The sequence below is a fragment of the Lissotriton helveticus genome (genome assembly GCF_964261635.1).
Source record: "Lissotriton helveticus chromosome 1_1 unlocalized genomic scaffold, aLisHel1.1 SUPER_1_unloc_3, whole genome shotgun sequence".
NCBI lineage: Eukaryota > Metazoa > Chordata > Amphibia > Caudata > Salamandridae > Lissotriton > Lissotriton helveticus.
Window position 1 is genome coordinate 1,687,424 of NW_027611670.1, and position 18,804 is coordinate 1,706,227.

Genomic DNA, 18,804 nt, shown 5'->3' on the forward strand with positions numbered 1-18,804 from the left:
AGAGGAGGAGAGGCCTGTCCAGGGGCGCAGAGGAGGAGAGACCTGTCCAGGGGTGCAGAGGAGGAGAGGCCTGTCCAGGGGTGCAGAGGAGGTGAGGCCTGTTCAGGGGTACAGAGGAGGAGAGGCCTGTCTAGGGGTGCAGAGGAGGTGAGGCCTGTCCAGGGGGTAAAGAGGAGGCGAGGCCTGTCCAGGGGTGCAGAGGAGGCGAGGCCTGTCCAGGGGTACAGAGGAGGCGAGGCCTGTCCAGGGGTGCAGAAGAGGAGAGGTCTGTCCAGGGTGCAGAGGAGGTGAGGCCTGTCTGGAGGGTGCAGAGGAGGAGAGGCCTGTCCAGGGGTGCAGAGGAGGTGAGGCCTGTCTGGAGGGTGCAGAGGAGGAGAGGCCTGTCCAGGGGTGCAGAGGAGGCGAGGCCTGCCAGGGGTGCAGAGGAGGAGAGGCCTGTCCAGGTGTGCAGAGGCCTGTCCAGGGGGTAAAGAGGAGGTGAGGCCTGTCCAGAGGCCCAGAGGAGACAAGGCCTGTCCAAGGGTGAAGAGGAGGTGAGGCCTGCCCAAGAATGCAGAGGAGGAGTGGCCTGTCCAGGGTGCATAGGAGGCAAGGCCCGTCCAGCGGTGCAGAGAAGGAGAGGCCTGTCCAGAGGTGCATAGGAGGTGAGGCCTGTCCAGGGGGGCAGAGGAGGAGAGGCCTGTCCAGGGGTGCAGAGGAGGGGATGCCTGTCCAGGGGTGCAGAGGAGGGGAGGCCTGTCCAGGGGTGCAGAGGAGGAGAGGCCTTTCCAGGGGTGCAGAGGCGGAGAGGCCTGTCCAGGGGAGCAGAGGAGGTGAGGCCTGGGGTGCAGAGGAGGTGAGGCGTGTCAAGGGGTGCAGAGGAGGAGAGGCCTATCCAGGGGTGCAGAGGAGGAGAGGCCTGTCCAGGGGTGCAGAGGAGGTGAGGCCTTTCTAGCCGTGCAGAGGAGGAGAGGCCTGTCCAGGGGTGCAGAGGTGGAGAGGCCTGTCCAGTGGAGCAGAGGAGGTGGGGCTTGGGGTGCAGAGGAGGTGAGGCCTGTCAGGGGGTGCAGAGGAGGTGAGGCCTGTCCAGGGTGCAGAGGAGACGAGGCCTGTCCAGGGGTCAAAGGAGGTGAGGCTTGTCCAGGGGTGCACAGGAGGTGAGGCCCGTGTCCAGGGGTACAGAGGGGGAGAGGCCTGTCCAGGGGTGCAGATGAGGTGAGGCCTGTCCATGGGTGCAGAGAAGTTGAGGCCTGTCTAGCGGTGCAGAGAAGGTGAGGCCTGTCTAGCGGTGCAGAGGAGGAGAGGCCTGTCCAGGGGTGCAGAGGAGGTGAGGCCTGTCAAGGGGTGCCGAGGAGGTGAGGCCTGTCCAGGGGTGCAGAGGAGGTGAGGCCTGTCCATGGGTGCAGAAGAGGTGAGGCCTGTCTAGGGGGTGCAGAGGAGGTGCGGCCTTTCATGGGGTGCAGAGGAGGTGAGGCCTGTCCAGAGGGTGCAGAGGAGCAGAGGCCTGTCCAGGGGAGAAGAGGAGGTGAGGCCTGGGGTGCAGAGGAGGTGAGGCCTGTCCAGGGTGCGGAGGAGACGAGGCCTGTCCAGGGGTCAGAGGAGGTGAGGCTTGTCCAGGGGTGCACAGGAGGTGAGGCCTGTCAGGGGGTGCGGAGGAGGTGAGGCCTGTCCAGGGTGCAGAGGAGACAAGGCCTGTCCAGGGGTCAGAGGAGGTGAGGCTTGTCCATGGGTGCAGAAGAGGTGAGGCCTGTCCAGGGGGTGCAGAGGAGGTGCGGCCTGTCATGGGGTGCAGAGGAGTTGAGGCCTGTCCAGAGGGTGCAGAGGAGCAGAGGCCTGTCCAGGGGAGCAGAGGAGGTGAGGCCTGGGGTGCAGAGGAGGTGAGGCCTGTTAGGGGGTGCAGAGGAGGTGAGGCCTGTCCAGAGGGTGCAGAGGAGCAGAGGCCTGTCCAGGGGAGCAGAGGAGGTGAGGCCTGGGGTGCAGAAGAGGTGAGGCCTGTCAGGGGGTGCAGAGGAGGTGAGGCCTGTCCCGGGTGCGGAGGAGACAAGGCCTGTCCAGGGGTCAGAGGAGGTGAGGCTTGTCCATGGGTGCAGAAGAGGTGAGGCCTGCCCAGGGGGTGCAGAGGAGGTGCGGCCTGTCATGGGGTGCAGAGGAGGTGAGGCCTGTCCAGAGGGTGCAGAGGAGCAGAGGCCTGTCCAGGGGTGCAGAGGAGGTGAGACCTGTCCAGGGGTGCAGAGGAGGTGAGGCCTGTCCAGGGGTGCAGAGGAGGAGAGGCCTGTCAAGGGGTACAGAGGAGGTAAGGCCTGTCCAGGGATGCAGAGGAGGAGAGGCCTGTCCAGAGGTGCAGAGGAGGTGAGGCCTGTCCAGGGGTGCAAGGAGGTGAGGCCTGTCCAGGGGCGCAGAAGAGGTGAGGCCTGTCCAGAGGTAGGGAGGAGGTGAGGCCTGTCCAGGGGTGCAGAGGAGGGGAGGCCAGTCCAGAGGTGCAGAGGAGGTGAGGCCTGTCCAGGGGTGCAAGGAGGTGAGGCCTGTCCAGGGGTGCAGAAGAGGTGAGGTCTGCCCAGAGGTGCAGAAGAGGTGAGGCCTGTCCAGAGGTAGAGAGGAGGTGAGGCCTGTCCAGGGGTGCAGAGGAGGCAAGGCCTGTCCAGGGGTGCAGAGGAGGAGAGGCCTGTCCAGGGGTGAAGAGGAGGTGAGCCTGTCCAGGAATGCAGAGGAGGAGTGGCCTGTCCAGGGGTGCAGAGGAGGAGAGGCCTGTCCAGGGGTGCAGAGGTAGAGAGGCCTGTCCAGGGGAGCAGAGGGGGTGAGGCCTGGGGTGCAGAGGAGGTGAGGCCTGTCAAGGGGTGCAGAGGAGGTGTGGCCTGTCCAGGGGTGCAGAGGAGGTGAGGTCTGCCCAGGGGTCAGAGGAGGTGAGGCCTGTCTAGGGGTGCACAGGAGATGAGGCCTGTTTCCAGGGGTACAGAGGGGTTGAGGCCTGTCCAGGGGTGCAGATGAGGTGAGGCCAAACCCCCTTCCCCAAGCGCCTTGTGACCCTCTGGGTGAGTAGTGCGCTATATAAATCCCTGAACTTGAACTTGAATTTGTCCAGGAGTGCAGAGGAGGTGAGGCCTGTCCATGGGTGCAGAGGAGGTGAGGCCTGTCCAGGTGGGCGGAGGAGGTGAGGCATGTCCAGGGGTGCAGAGGAGGTGTGGCCTGTCTAGGTGTGCAGAGCAGGAGAGGCCTGTCCAGGGATGCAGAGGCGGTGAGGCCTGTCCAGAGGTGCAGAGGAGGTGAGGCCTGTCCAGGTGGGCAGAGAAGGTGAGGCATGTCAAGGGGTGCAGAGGAGGTGTGGCCTGTCTAGCGGTGCAGAGGAGGTGAGGCCTTTCAAGGGGTGCAGAGGAGGTGAGGCCTGTCCAGAGGTGCAGAGGAGGTGAGGCCTGTCCAGGGGTGCAGAAGAGGTGAGGCCTCTCCAGGGGGTGCATAGGAGGTGAGGCCTGTCCAGGGGTACAGAGGAGGTGAGGCCTGTCCAGGGGTGCCGAGGAGGAGAGGCCTGTTCAAGGGTGCAGAGGAGGAGAGGCCTGTCCAGGGGTGCAGAGGAGGTGAGGCACGTCCAGGGGTGCAGATGAGAGGAGGTGAGGCCTGTCCAGGGGTGCAGAGGAGGAGAGGCCTGTCAAGGGGTGCAGAGGAGGTGAGGCCTGTCCAGGGGTGCAGAGGAGGAGAGGCCTGTCCAGAGGTGCAGAGGAGGTAAGGCCTGTCCAGGGGTGCAAGGAGGTGAGGCCTGTCCAGGGGTGCAGAAGAGCTGAGGCCTGTCCAGAGGTGTAGAAGAGGTAAGGCCTGTACAGAGGTGGAGAGGAGGTGAGGCCTGTCCAGGGTTGCAGAGGAGGTGAGGCCTGTCCAGGGGTGCAGAGGAGGTGAGGCCTGTCCAGGAATGCAGAGGAAGAGTGGCCTGTCCATGGTGCATAGGAGGTGAGGCCCGTCCAGGGGTGCTGAGGAGGAAAGGTCTAACCAGGGGTGCAGAGGAGGTGAGGCCTGTCCAGGGGGGCAGAGGAGGAGAGGCCTGTCCAGGGGTGCAGAGGAGGAGAGGCCTGTCCAGGGGTGCAGATGAGGCGATGCCTTTCTAGCCATGCAGAGGAGGAGAGGCCTGTCCAGGGGTGCAGAGGCGGAAAGGCCTGTCGAGGGGAGCAGAGGAGGTGAGGCCTGGGTTGCAGGGGAGGTGAGGCCTGTCAAGGGGTGCAGAGGAGGTTAGGCCTGTCCAGGGGTGCAGAGGAGGTGAGGCCTACCCAGGTGTCAGAGGAGGTGAGGCCTGTCCAGGGGTACACAGGAGGTGTGGCCTGTCTAGCAGTGCAGAGGAGGAGAGGCCTGGTCAGGGGTGCAGAGGAGGTGAGGCCTGATAAAGGGTGCAGAGGAGGTGAGGCCTGTCCAGGAATGCAGAGGAGTTGAGGCCTGTCCATGGGTACAGAGGAGGTGAGGCCTGTCCAGGTGGGCAGAGGAGGTGAGGCATGTCTAGTAGTGCAGAGGAGGAGAGGCCTGTCCAGGGGTGCAGAGGAGGTGGGGCCTGTCAAGGGGTGCAGAGGAGGTGGGGCCTGTCAAGGGGTGCAGAGGAGGTGCAGCATGTCAAGGGGTGCAGAGGAGGTGAGGCCTGTCCACGGGTCAGAGGAGGTGAGGCCTGTCCAGGGGTGCAGAGGAGGTGAGGCCTGTCTAGGGGTGCAGAGGGGGAGAGGCCTGTCAAGGGGTGCAAAGGAGGTGAGGCCTGTCCAGGGGTGCAGAGGAGATGAGGCCTGTCCAGGGGTCAGAAGAGATGAGGCCTGTCCAGGGGTGCAGAGGAGGTGAGGCCTGTCTAGGGGTGCAGAGGGGGAGAGGCCTGTCCAGGGGTGCAGATGAGGTGAAGCCTGTCCTGTGTTTGGGTGGTTCATAGAAGGTGGGGCCTGTCCAGGAGGGATGCAGTGGAGATGAGACCTGTTCGTCCAGGCAGGGTGGTAGAGAGCTGAGTTTAAGTTTGTTCATTGTTGTCCCAAGAGATTTGTGGAATGAGTGTAAGTTGCTTGTAAACTGGCCAATTGAAGAGCCACAGAGTGAAGCGCCTCAAAATATTTTATTATGTATTACAAGAGAATAATGCAGATTTACAGACAATATTGCAAAGTCGAAGACCGGGTGAAAGAGGACGCATCATTTAGCGTTGCATCCAGAGGTTAGTGCACATGTCCAGCAAAATGTGAGGCGCTGCAGACCAACATTCTGGATGAGACTTTGTTGTAACCAAAGTACTGTAGTGACAATTGTATTACTAAGCAGAAGAAGATCAAAATAATAATAATGAGCGCTCAGACAAAAATTTTCGAGACGGGTGACGAAAGTGGTTCTCACGGATTGTATTCTTGTTTTGATTCTGGGTTTGTGACTGGTATGAATTTGGATATGCACAGCGTTGGTGTACAGAATAATGATGTTCATTATGTGGAAGGAGGAAATGTTGTTCCTCTGGGTCAGGGCGGTACTGGGAACCCAAACCAGGCCTGACAATTTCGACGGACCAGCTCCCTGCCTCTTTTGTTGCTGGGGGGGGCGATATAGCAGCACCACAGCAAAACCAGCCCCGAGTGACCAATATGTTTCCCGGCACTAAACAATCGGTCCCCACTCTTATAGCTTCCTGGGGAAAAACCGGAAGCCCATTAAGGCCAGTCCGGCCCTGCTTAGGGTATATGGTTTACTAACAGTGGCAATTTAAATACCTCAAACACTAATAATGTGCAGAATAAGACATGACCTGTGCGATGTTTTCAGGAACCTGGGAAACTGGAACATGAATCAGATGGCACCGAAAGAGATGTCTCAGTCAATTGTCCCAGCGCCAAATGGCCTCTGTGCCGAGCATGCAGAAACAAAGGCTGATATATTGGAACATACCTTCAGTCCAGATAGTCCCACAGCCCAATGCAGAATAGAACGCCAAATTCTCAACAAATTCAGGATTTCAACAAAATCCTTTAGTGATTATTATGGATTTTCCACGACTTACATCTATACTAGGAGTTTCTACTGGACTGAATCAGACACAATGACGGTGCCTGGGACGGGAGACGGATTGCATGCTTGGGGCAGTCCTAGAGGTCACCCAGAGTGGCCCTTTTGTGGAAGAAGTAAATGGGAATCCAGCATCACTTTTAATCAATAAATGTGCCTCCCGTTCCACAGTCAGACTGATGGGAGCTCCCAACCCACCCCGCTTGGGAAAGGAGTCCAAGTTGTAGGCATTTCTAATAAACAAGAAAAAATCTGTCAGCAAATGTTCCCGTACAAATTGGGTCATACATGAATGGCCAGAAACTTAAACTGTGATTAAGATACAGTTAATATGTTAGGGAATCACCTTGTAAAATGACTTGTGGCTTTTTGGGGAAGAGTCACAATTAATTATTCATTTTGTAGGTGTGGTTTATTAAATTACATTTTGTTGTGCCATGCTTTCATGAACATTCATTGATTGCTGTCATTTTTACCACATCATGAACCATGTTAATAATGTGTTCTCTCTGTCTAAAAACTTAAGAACTTTTCCTTGATTTCCAAATAAGCAGGTTATATGTCAGTTTGCTATTTGATATTATAAAAAAAATGTTTTCTTATTTCGTAGCACACATTTGTTGTGGTGGTCTGTCTATTGACTTTACAGCTAGAGTTAGTTCTGATTCTGGCTTTTGATATACTTTGGAGGTTACCAAAATGTGATCCTCCTGCAAATATTATGATAATTATTTCTCTGACTGAGTAACCATGTTCAGTAATTATTTGAAACCTTTAATATAGCTTTGATGCTTGTTGTAGCTCCAAAGGCAAGGGCCTTTACCAAGGGAGCGATCCTTTAATGGACAGTATTGCCTGCTATTGCTGACTATAAGGTCATTACACTGTATTCCCCATGAGGGCAGAATATGTTAATTAATAAAGCAACAGTGTCCCAGGGACCGAGGGGGTTGAAACACCTCCAGTACTCCGGAACCTTTGTTTCACAGATTTTGCTGTGAATGTTCAACAGTCAACAGCCGCATGCGGGACCACAGTGGTTAATTGTTGAACATTCACAGCAATAGCTGTGAAAGGAGGCTGAAGTCAGCCCCTGGCTCTCCCTGGGCTCGTCTAAACTGATTTTCATCATTCAGGTGAGCCGAAACAGATGCAGGAGATGAGCAGGACCCCCCCGCTTCCCTTTGAGACGCCATTGACACTGGGAGCTACGGGAGGAGGAATGGGGGAGGCTCCTGTGTGCCCTGCTGCAGGCTCTTTCCTTTGCTTTTTCCTGCCCACTCCATGTATTTCAGAGAGGCAGAGGCTGTGTATAAGGACATTGTAATGTTGAGAGCAGCGGGCCTAGATCAGGTTGTATAGGCTGCTGCTGCTCCGTTGTCTCCAATGGAGGTCTCAACATTTCATTGTTCCAAGCTTTGTCTCGTGAAGGATTTATTCCAATGTTCTAGTACTTTGGTCGCTGTCCTATAGGGCTCAAAAGACACTGACCCTCCACATCATCCCTTCAGATAATTTATCAATAAAAAGCGCCAACACATTGATGCCTTGTTGCTTACATTGCTCAGCATTCGAACTCTGCATCAACTTGAACTTGAACTGAGAGAGCATGGTTTCTATAAATCTAAGAGTGTGGTAGATTCATGAAGTGTGGGCAGAATTATGTACAAGGACATTAACGTACCTTTGCTAACCAGATTTTTTTGATTTGTAAGTTTCATGATCTGTAAATGGAAAGATGTGCTTATGAAGTGGACTGGGTTGTTAGGGTTTGTTCTCTGAGACTGTGAGTGCACGCTATATTCACAGAGACCTTTACCAGCCAGGGATCTTGGTTCTTGGTGAACCAAAAAAGTACTTATTCATTAACCATAGTTGCTTCTCACAATGGCCTCCAGAGAACAAGAAATTATTTTGTTTTGTAAGTTCAGGACGGTTATTTGGAAGATGGGATGAAGTGTATTTGCCGTCTGACACAAAACTATTTCTTTCCTTCCTTTCAAGGTATTCTGGAATGACCAGGCAGTGCTTGTGGCTGCCACCCTTGGAGGAACACAAAATAAAATAACTGCCAGGTAAGGATTCCGATAACTCTAAGTTTCCTTTTCCCCTGTTTCTTCTTTCTCTATTCCCTTTCTTGTTCTCTGTTTTGTTTTTGTCTCTTCACTTCAATATTTGACTCCCTGTGTGCACTATTCTTGTTGTTATCAAACTTCTGGTAATTACCATGTTGGGTTGTAGTGCAAAGTCAGTTCCGTTTAGGTCAGTTTTGCCCAGCAGTTCCTTAACTATTGGCACATTTGTCTCCTCCTCAACACCACGTTATACTATCCTCTCTTTGTCCGTTCTTTCGGCATATTTTCTCTCTGGATCTGTCTTCCATCTCTTTACGCACTCCCATCCTGCCCTTTTCTGTCTTGTCTATTACAAGCAAAAGACACAGTACAAATGTGTGGACACGTGCACACAGTGCTTGCTTTAGGGTGGTGCAACCAGTGGAGTTGCCCCTGGTGCGGACCTTGGGAGCACAGTGTTTAGATGTAACTTATGGGTTCACAAGCATCTGCTGCACAGTTTCCTGTGCTGGAACATGTGGTCAAAGTGGAATAAAGCTTTTTTTTCTCTTTCCTCTATTTTGTGTTTCTCTTTTCTTGACCCTTTTTAGTTTCCTTTACTGTTGTGCTGTTTTTTTCTCTTTTTCAGGTGTTGCGTTGCCCGGGTCCTGTCGGAGGAGTGTGATGAGTTGTGAGCCACCAAGTAAGTCCATATCATCCGCACAATTTGAAATAGTGAATTCCACTGAGCTAAAGGGACACAGCCTCAGTCTACAGTGCCATTTAAAGAACTGAGTGCAACAAGGCCAATTTCTTTGGTCAATAAAATGTCCCTTCCTAGATCATTGGAAAAGGAATAGATGAATAATTTAAGTGAGTAGGGGAGTAAGTAACATTTAATAATTCATTAAAAGAATTACAAATATCTCACTATCATACCAGCCTGTTTCACAGAGAGTGTAAATTGAAAGTGTTGGCTGCTTCTGAAATCTGTGGCGCAATATATGTGCAACTTGAGTTTCTTTTTTAAATATGCACTATGTTTGCTCCCCCATCCTTGATTTCCAGTGATCCCAAGCTCCCGATCTGCATTGTTACACCACTATCAGAAATGCAACTCAACTGATTTCCTATCCTGTTTTTGTCAATACTTTCTTTGTGCAAAGTATAAGGTCATAAATATTTTTCTTTGTGTTCATTTACAATCTCTGACTCCGTTTCTACGGGTGACTGAAGCATGAACAGAAAAAAGTTTTACATTTAGTGAAAAACAACGAAAAGGATTTTTCAAGTAAAGTTAAAACATTCTGGATCTCTAGAGAAGAAACACATTCTATGTATCAGGAATGGTGAGGAACTTGGAGCGGAAGAAACTGGTGAATGTGAAAGTTGTCAAAATCCCTAAAGGAAACTGACCATAAATGTTTACTGAGTGTCAGTAACTGAGATTGAGGAGAACATTGGGCACAATTGATGCCCATGCAGTGCGCATGGGAATACTCAGTGTTGTATATTCTGTTTGATGGTTTATGAGAAAAGCTTTATAGACCCAAACCCTCCCCAACAGATCAGTATCCGTAGATGTGATGTGACAGAACTGTCAAGAAGACTAATATCCTTGGTTTACAATCGCAAGCTTTTGTTTCCATCTCCTGTGATTCAGAGAAGAGAAAACATTGTTTAAAAGAAAGTCATTGTAAATGCCCTTTCTCAGATGTCGTTACAGCAAAGACGCTGGATTATCATTTCCAATATAGGAAGATTTTTCCCCACCAAATCTGTCTCTTGGGTTGATCCGAGTGGTTTCCAAGTTTCCCAGACCTTCAAAGTCAATCATGTACATGCCTTAGCCTTAGCCGGTAGGTGTAAAAAGCATGTACTGGCACAGAAAGCTTAAAAGGGGCCAATGTTGTGTGATTGATAATACATAAAACCACCCAGGCATGCCCTAATCATCTGTCATTACTTGTGTGAACAAATACACTTAACAGGCAAACACTTCACATCAAAGACCTCGTCTGTGCTTTTAAAACTCCTAAATCAAATGTGATAAACTGGAGTCACAAAATCACCAGGCATAACTTGGAGAAAATGAATCCACGAGGAGCATCTTAATAAACACAAGGGGCTCCTCAGTGAAAGTGTATAAGAGAAGTTAGATAGGTGTCTTTAAAGGTAGGAACATGATCTCCAGGTAAAAACTATAATTAGTTAAATACAAATGTTATGAAGATCATCTGCAGTGCATTTTATAAGTTAATGTTGAGTGTAACATAAACAAGTACAGACTCTGGAATCAGATTTAGTCTTAAGATGGCATGTATCCAGGAACAGACCCAAATTGGAGAAACAAACAACTTGAGTATGAGCAAAGAATGTGAAAGCAGCTTTAGTTTTCAATCCCCCCTCACTAAACACAAGAGAAATCACACTGGACAAAAACCCTACCAGTGCCCTGAATGCCAGAAAAGCTTCAGTCACAAATCTTTTCTCATGCAACATGTGAAAACCCACACTGGTCAAAAACCATTTCAGTGCTCCACGTGCCAAAAAAGCTTCAGTTATTGGCGTAGTCTGATTCGACATCAGGGAACTCATACTGGACAAAAAACTTATCAGTGCTCTGAATGCTGGAAAAGCTTCAGTCGGAAATCCAACCTTACTGTGCATGAAAGAACCCACACTGGGCATAAACCCTATCAGTGTTCTGAATGCCCAAAAAGGTTCCATCAGAAATTCAGTTTAACTGTACATGAGAGAGTCCATACTGGGCTCAAACTGTATCGGTGCTCTGAATGCCAGAAAAGCTTCAGTCGGAAAATAACTCTCACGAACCATGAGAGCACTCACACTGGGCAAAAACCTTATCAATGCATAGAATGCCATAAACAATTCGGTCTGAAATCCAGTTTAATGTATCATGAGAAAACCCACACTAGGCAAAAACCTTATCAGTGCTCTGAATGCTGGAAAAGTTTTATTCAGAAATCTGAGCTCTCTCGACATGAGAATACTCACACTGGACTAAAACCTTATCAGTGCTCTGAATGCTGGAAAAGCTTTATTCAGAAATCTGAGCTCTCTCGACATGAGAGAACTCACACTGGGCAGAAACCGTATCTGTGCTCTGAATGCCAGAAAAGCTTCAGTCAGAAATCCAACCTCACTGTACATGAAAGAACCCACACTGGGCAAAAACCTTATCAATGCAAAGAATGCCATAAACAATTTAGTCTGAAATCCATTTTAATTCATCACGAGAGAACCCACACTGGGGAAAAACCTTATCAGTGCTCTGAATGCTGGAAAAGTTTTATTCATAAATCTGAGCTCTCTCGACATGAGAATATTCACACTGGACTAAAACCTTATCAGTGCTCTGAATGCTTGAAAAGCTTTATTCAGAAATCTGAGCTCACTCGACATGAGAAAACTCACACTGGGTATAAACTGTATCAGTGTTCAGAATGCCAGAAAAGCTTCAGTCAGAAAATAAATCTCACTAGACATGAGAGAACTCACACTGGGCACTAACCTTCTTAGCTCTCTGAATACTGGAAAAGTTTCAGCCAGAAATCTAGTCTCACTCAACCTGCAAGAACTTACCGAGAAAAACCTTGTAATTTTTCTAAATGCCAGGGAAGTGTCTGCTGGAGATTCAATTTGATTCAACATGAAAATCAACAGCGTGAAAGAAAATTGTCAGTGCCCTCAATGTGACAAAAACTTCAGTTGTAATACAATGTGGGAGAATAAAATTTGCTCACTGTAAACCCTGGGGGGAAGTTTCAGAACCGCAAAACCTTCAGATGAAGCAGCCACAAAGAAATCAATCCATTGATTATCCTACAAACTCTACTGAGAAAAGCACACAGCGAGGCATGGAAATGCTTGTAATAACTTAATTCCTTAATAACTATTTGTGGCCTCATTCCGTTCAGTGTGTTTTGCTCCCTGAGTGTTTATAAGCCGTGGCTCGGACCCACAAAGTCCATTCGATCCTGAACTTTGAGGCCACGCCCCTTGGATCAAGAATCTAAGTAACCTCAAACTGTTTCCAGCCTTAATGAGCCTCAGCAGGAAGCTGCAGCAGGAGTCCCTTTGTCGTAGGTCTCTATGGGACCAACATCTGCTCATGTCTGTGCCACTTAGGGCCAATCATTGAGAAAAACTAAAGGTGATGGATGGACTGGTAGTTGATCTCAGTAACATCCCACCACATCATTCTCTAGTCTTTGTACCACTACAGACAGGGCCAACTCCATACAAACCATTCTTGGCCCCACCATAAATAGTCCTAATGACTTCTGTTCTGAGGGGACACGGCCTCGTATTACAAAGATCCACTTTATTGACCTCTTTCCATGTCCTTTTTGCTAGAAATGGAACCTGCTTCCTATCTGCTGAGGACAGTTTCACCAGCTTTACAATCACATCAGATACACCCAAGAGCCTAATCATAAACTACTATATGACTAAAATACAACAAAATGCTATTCACAAACTACGTGCGGTCATTCTACCTCTCCTATCTTTTTCTTTGTAGAGTTGTCTGCCTCGATTGCTTAGTTTCTGCACATGTATACTTTTGTGGAGCAAATGTGAGAGGGACAGAGGGGAGTGGATGTAAAATGTGTAATATTTATGAATAAAGGGGAGGGCTAAGGAAGGAGTAAGGAGGGATTTAGGGAATCACAAGCACTCACCCACAAATGAGTAAACCCATTGCTATTTATAAAACACAGCTCTAAAGTCACTACAGGCCTAATGTACGTAAAACAGTTCTAAATGTACTCCAGCTCAGAGCCGGAGTAAGGGCAACAACACATACGGCCATCCACTAGAATTGCAATACACTCCCATAAATAATAATGGAGCTACGGACATGAATTAAAACCCCGTAGGAAATCATGGTAAATTAAATATTTTAAATTAGTTAAAAATCTAAATAAAATAAATTCAATGGCAAAAAATATCTAAAAAGAAAACAAAACTCATTATTTTATAATGTTTTAATAACATCTGTTTGATTGAAACACTAATATAACATTCATTTTTAGAAAAGTATAATTACATTTGTTATAATTAATGCTCCTCATCACATTTTTTACAAAATTATTAATACATAATATAAATGTTAATTTAGGTGGGACACATTTAATTGAACTTTAAAAAGAATATAATCTTCTATATTTTCAACTTGGGTGGAGTTTTCCCTGTGTAAAAAATATAAAGAATGTTTCAATTGTTCATTACACTTGAAAAAAATGTAATATTTTTATGTTAAATACAAATGGAACTTGTATATACTTTAAATATAGAACAAAGTAAGAAATGCTACAGTAATATTTTGTTTTTTAATTAGATATTTAATTCATTTTAAATGTAAAAAAAATTATTTAAAGATCTGTTTAAAAATCCAAACTAGGTAAGATCATCTTATTTTCCTATTATGTACTCAGAATTACTGAATTTCCTTACTTCTGTTCAGAGGGGACACATCCTTAAAAATGTATGTATAAAATTAATTCTTTTTTTATAGTTGCAATATTTTTAAAATTAAAAGATTAAAATATGTTATCACAAACTAATGAATTTTAAAGTATATGTCATTTTACAGCATTCTTTTGAAGGTATATGTAGTTTTATAAGGCAAAACACATTATTTTATCTTTATTTTCTAACGGGTTCGATTTTTAGGTCTCTCCCTCCATTATTTTCTAAGGGACGGTTTTGCATTACCAGTGGTTGGCCATGTGTGGTGCTGCACCTTCTATTGCTCCACTTTGTATGTAGTAAGTTTCATTTGTAAATTTTACTCCACCTCTATTTAAGTGTGTGAAGACGTAGAAGTCCACACTTTTCAGTAACTTTATACTTGTAATGGTGAATAGCTAAAAGTAGCAAAGTTACTCTAAGAGCATCCTTGCATGTATAGATTACACACTGGTGTAAGATACATTTGTGAATAGCCTCGAGGCGTCCAACTCAACCTGAGAGTTTCATTTTTGTGGTAATGCTAAAGTGGACGCAGCACTTGGGCAGTTATTAGAGTGAATAGGATGATCCTGCGAAAACAACAGAGCACTCGTCTGATGTGTTTGTTTGGCTGAGGAGCAGCAACGAATATCTTGAAGTAATTTTCCTGGACCTGCTACTTCCCTCGGCCTCCTGAGGGACTCTTGTAGCAGCTATTTGATACTGTAGTAGTAGGATAAGGTACTTTCTCCATTTTGTTAACCATGTTATCATGATTTGATTTGATATGTACCCTTCTCCTCTTCCTATTACCTGAAGTTGTTGTATTTACCGGCACATTGGTGCTGAAATCTCATCTGCAGTTAACTGGTTCTGAGGGGCTTTTATTCTTACACGATGAACAGTTATTACTCTCGCTGTACGACTACAATGTAAGCAGCGAGAGCCCAAAATCTGAGATCCCTGCACCTTGAGCTGCCTTCATTGGTATTCTACCTTTACACGTGGATAACTGAAATATGGGTTTGAAGCGTTGATTGACCTTTGAACCTGTTGTGATGTAACTTGACGGTTACAAGTTTCATGTTTGAACCATCAGCGTGAGCTCCAGTACCCTGCTTGTTCTCATACCACAATCCGTACTTTCACTGGGATCATCAACCTTGAACCATCTCCATAACACGGAGCTCTGAAGACTTTCCAGCTGTTGTAACTGCCTGAAGTTTCACGCATTTTGATGGCCGTAAATTGTGGTTCAACTTGATGAACCAACTCTACTTTGTGTTCATTTTTAACTTCAAGCCACTTCTGTGCATCTCGTCAGCTTCTGGGACCGATTGAGTCCAAAACCTTGAAACAAATTCCAGTGATAATCATCACCAGAACCTGGACTTACTGGTGCCACCTTGAGCATGGCTAATGAGGACAAATACTATTGTGTATGTGGCTTCATCATTGAGTCAGTGGATCTGCTTTTTGTTCTTAATTGTCTTTTTTTGTGGTTTCGAAGACAGAACTAACTGTGCCCTTTATTTCCTTTGGGACAGCTGTTTTGCTAATCAATAATCCTTAAAACACTGACCTGGTTTTGATTTTACTCCAGAGTAATTATTAAATATTACTGTTTATCTAAACTTGGTTTGAATGTTGAATTTCTTTGTCTCTTTAGCTTTTACTACATTGTATTGAAATTTGTGTCTTCCACTGTTTTGCTTTACTTTCAAGCATGGCCTTTTTGCTCAACCCACGTTACCAAAAGCGAGCTAAGGACACTTTAGTGAAAGACACATTTACCTTTTCTGACCAAAGTATTGGAACAGGAAAGCAGGCTGATTCCAGGAAGCAGACCATTGACCTGGAAAGGTTACTGTCTTAGGTGAAATCTGCACCGACTAGATGAAAAATGTAAAAACCATGAGGGGAGCTGTTTGCAGCTGTGTCCCCAGAATGTGAGAATGTCACCCTCTCTCAAACAGCTGATAGAACTAAAGATGCACCCTGCAGACATTCAGGTCTCAACAACTGAGACTGCCCACTCATATCATACAACAGTCACACTGTTACCTGAGTCACTTTACAGTGTACTGTGTACAAGCATTTTACAGAAACAAGTTGTGGTGTGCGTTGTGAACAGGGTGTCATCCCCCTCTGTATGTAAATGAGCTTCTGTGCCCAGACACCCGAGGCTCCCATCTCTTCTAGTGCAGATGATAATGTGAGCACTGTAACGTAATCACAAACGAGGACTGTATCAAGAAATAATAGGCTTCCAAGTCACACAGCTGTGGTTATCTAGTTCGTTTTTGGTTTTCAATTTATGTTAAATTGCATCAATTTTCCAGTTACTTTTTTCTCAGTCCATCATTTTATATCACTCTTTGCGCTCCATCAATTAAACATACTACTAACATCATTCTCACACTCCTAATACTACTAACATCATGCTACTCTTCTGATACTACTATCAGCACTCTCCCACTACGGTAATACTACTGAAAGCACACCACTGTAGTATTAAGAGTGTGAGAGTGGTGTTAGTAGTATTAGAAGAGTGCTGTCTGTAGTATCAGAGGAGTGCTTTGCTGTCAGTAGTATTAAGAGTGTGAGGGTGATGTTAGTAGTATCAGAAGAGTGCTTTGCTGTCAGTAGTATTAAGAGTGTGAGAGTGATGTTAGTAGTGTAGAAGAGTGTTGTCAGTAGTGTTAGAAGAGTGGTGTGCTTTCAGTAGTATTACAGGAGTGTGAGAGTGCTGGTAGTATCAGAAGAGTGGCATGCTGTTAGTAGTATTAAGAGTGTGAGAGTGATGTTAGTAGTGTTAGAAGAGTGGTGTGCTTTCAGTAGTATTACAGGAGTGTGAGAGTGCTGGTAGTAGTTTCAGAAGAGTGCTGTGCTGTCCGTAGTATTAAGAGTGTGAGAGTGATGTTAGTAGTATTAGAAGAGTGCTGCCTGTAGTATCAGAAGAGTGGTTTGCTTTCAGTAGTATTAAGAGTGTGAGAGTGATGTTAGTAGTGTAGAAGAGTGTTGTCAGTAGTGTTAGAAGAGTGGTGTGCTTTCAGTAGTATTAGAGGATTCTGAGAATGCTAGTAGTAGTATTAGAAGAGTGCTGGTAGTAGTTTCAGAAGAGTGGCATGCTGTCAGTAGTATTAAGAGTGTGAGAGTGATGTTAGTAGTGTAGAAGAGTGTTGTCAGTAGTGTTAGAAGAGTGGTGTGCTTTCAGTAGTATTAGAGGATTGTGAGAATGCTGGTAGTAGTATTAGAAGAGCGCTGTTTGTAGTATCAGAAGAGTGGTTTGCTGTCAGCAGTATTAAGAGTGTGAGGGTGATGTTATTAGTATTAGAATGAGGAGTGCTGTCAGTAGTGTTAGAAGAGTGATGTGCTTTCAGCTGTATTACGGGATTGTGAGAATGCTGGTAGTAGTATTAGAAGAGTGCTGTTTGTAGTATCAGAAGAGTGGTTTGCTGTCAGCAGTATTAAGAGTGTGAGAGTGATGTTAGTAGTATTAGAAGAGTGCTGTTTGTAGTATCAGAAGAGTGGTTTGCTGTCAGCAGTATTAAGAGTGTAAGAGTGATGTTATTAGTATTAGAATGAGGAGTGCTGTCAGTAGTATTAGAAGAGTGGTGTGCTTTCAGTAGTATTGCACGAGTGTGAGAGTGCTGGTAGTAGTATCAGAAGAGTCGCATGCTGTTAGGAGTATTACAGGAGTAGAAGAAGTAAATGGGAATCCGGCATCTCTTTTAATCAATGAATGTGCTACCCGTTCCACAGTCAGACTGATGGGAGCGCCCAACCAACCCCTCCTGGGAAAGGATTCCAAGTTGTAGGCATTTCTAATAAACAACTAATAAGCTGCCAGCAAATGTTCCCGTACAAATTAGGTCAATGATGAATGGCCAGAAACTTAAACTTAAGATCCAGTTATTATGTTAGGGAATAACCTTGCAAAATTACTTGTGGCTTTTAGGGGAAGAGTCACAATTCATTATTCATTTTGTAGGTTTTGGTTTATGAAATTACATTTTGTTGCGCCATGTTTTCATGAATATTCATTGTGTGCTGTCATTTTTACCTCATCATGAAACATGTAAATAATGTTTTCTCTATGTCTAAAAAAAAGTATAAAATTACTGTTTTGGGATACTTGCTGCAATTGTCTTATTTTACCCTTTTCCTAAAGGCAGACTACATGTCAGTCCTCTTACTGATTTTGTACTTAAGAACTTTTCCTTGATTTTTAACTAAGCAGATTCTATGTCAGTTTGCTATTTGATATTATAGAAAAACGTTTTCTTATTTCTAAGCACACATTTGTTGTGGTGGTCTGTCAATTGACTTTACAGATAGAGCTATTGCTGATTCTGGCTTTTGATATACTTTAGAGGTTACCATTATGTGATTCTCCTGCAAATATTATGAAAATTATTTCTGTGACTGAGTAACCATGTTTATGTCTTCAGTAATTATTTGATACCTTTAATATAGCTTTGAAGCTTGTTGAAGCTCCAAAGGCAAGGGCCTTTACCGAGGGAGCGGTCCTTTAATGGGCTGTATTACCTGCTACGGCTGACTATAAGGTCTTTACACTGTTTGCCCCATGAGGGCAGAATGTGTTAATTAATAAAACAACGGTGTCCCAGAGACCGAGGGGGTTGAAACACCTCCGGTACTCTGAAACCTTTGTTTCAAAGCTGTTGCTGTGAATGTTAACAGTTAACAGCCGCATGCGGGACCACGGTGGTTAATTGTGGAACATTCACAGCAATAGCTGTGGAAGGAGGCTGAAGTCAGACTCTGGTTCTCCCTGTGCTCGGTTGTTATGTAAATCCAGGACGGTTATTTGTAAAATGTGATGAAGTGTGATTGTCGTCTGATGCAAAATAATTTCTTTACTTCCTTTCAAGGTATTCTGGGATGACAGGAAGTGCAGCGTGGCTGCCACCCTTGGGGGAACCAAAAAAATAATTGTCAGGTAAGGATTCTTATAACTCTATTACTCCCTCTGTGCACTATTCTTGTTGTTATCAAACTTCTGATAATCACCTGATGGAGCCACATTCCTCCTGGAACATGTTGGGGGTTGTAGTGCAGGTCCAGTTCCTTTTTAGGTCAGTTTTGCCTAGCAGTTCCTTAACTATTAGCACATTTGTCTCCTCCTCTACACCACGTGGTGGTGGTTCACCCTGATTAGAGGTGCCATGCTGTTGCGCAGCTACTGAGTTTAGCAAGTGACTGTGATTTAAAAATGTTATTGAATCATTTTGTGTGTTCTAATGGGGCAATATTTTAAAAATATTAGGCG

At 46.3% G+C, this 18,804-nt stretch overlaps 1 long non-coding RNA gene across 1 annotated transcript; it reads left to right on the top strand.

The window, feature by feature from the left end:
- The first annotated feature begins 2 nt into the window (after positions 1-2).
- Positions 3-18,457, top strand: LOC144805850 (uncharacterized). The gene is made up of 4 exons (XR_013605612.1): positions 3-91; positions 7,981-8,051; positions 8,680-8,733; positions 18,407-18,457. It is a non-coding gene; the product is annotated as an uncharacterized LOC144805850 (long non-coding RNA).
- The last annotated feature ends 347 nt before the right edge of the window (positions 18,458-18,804 follow it).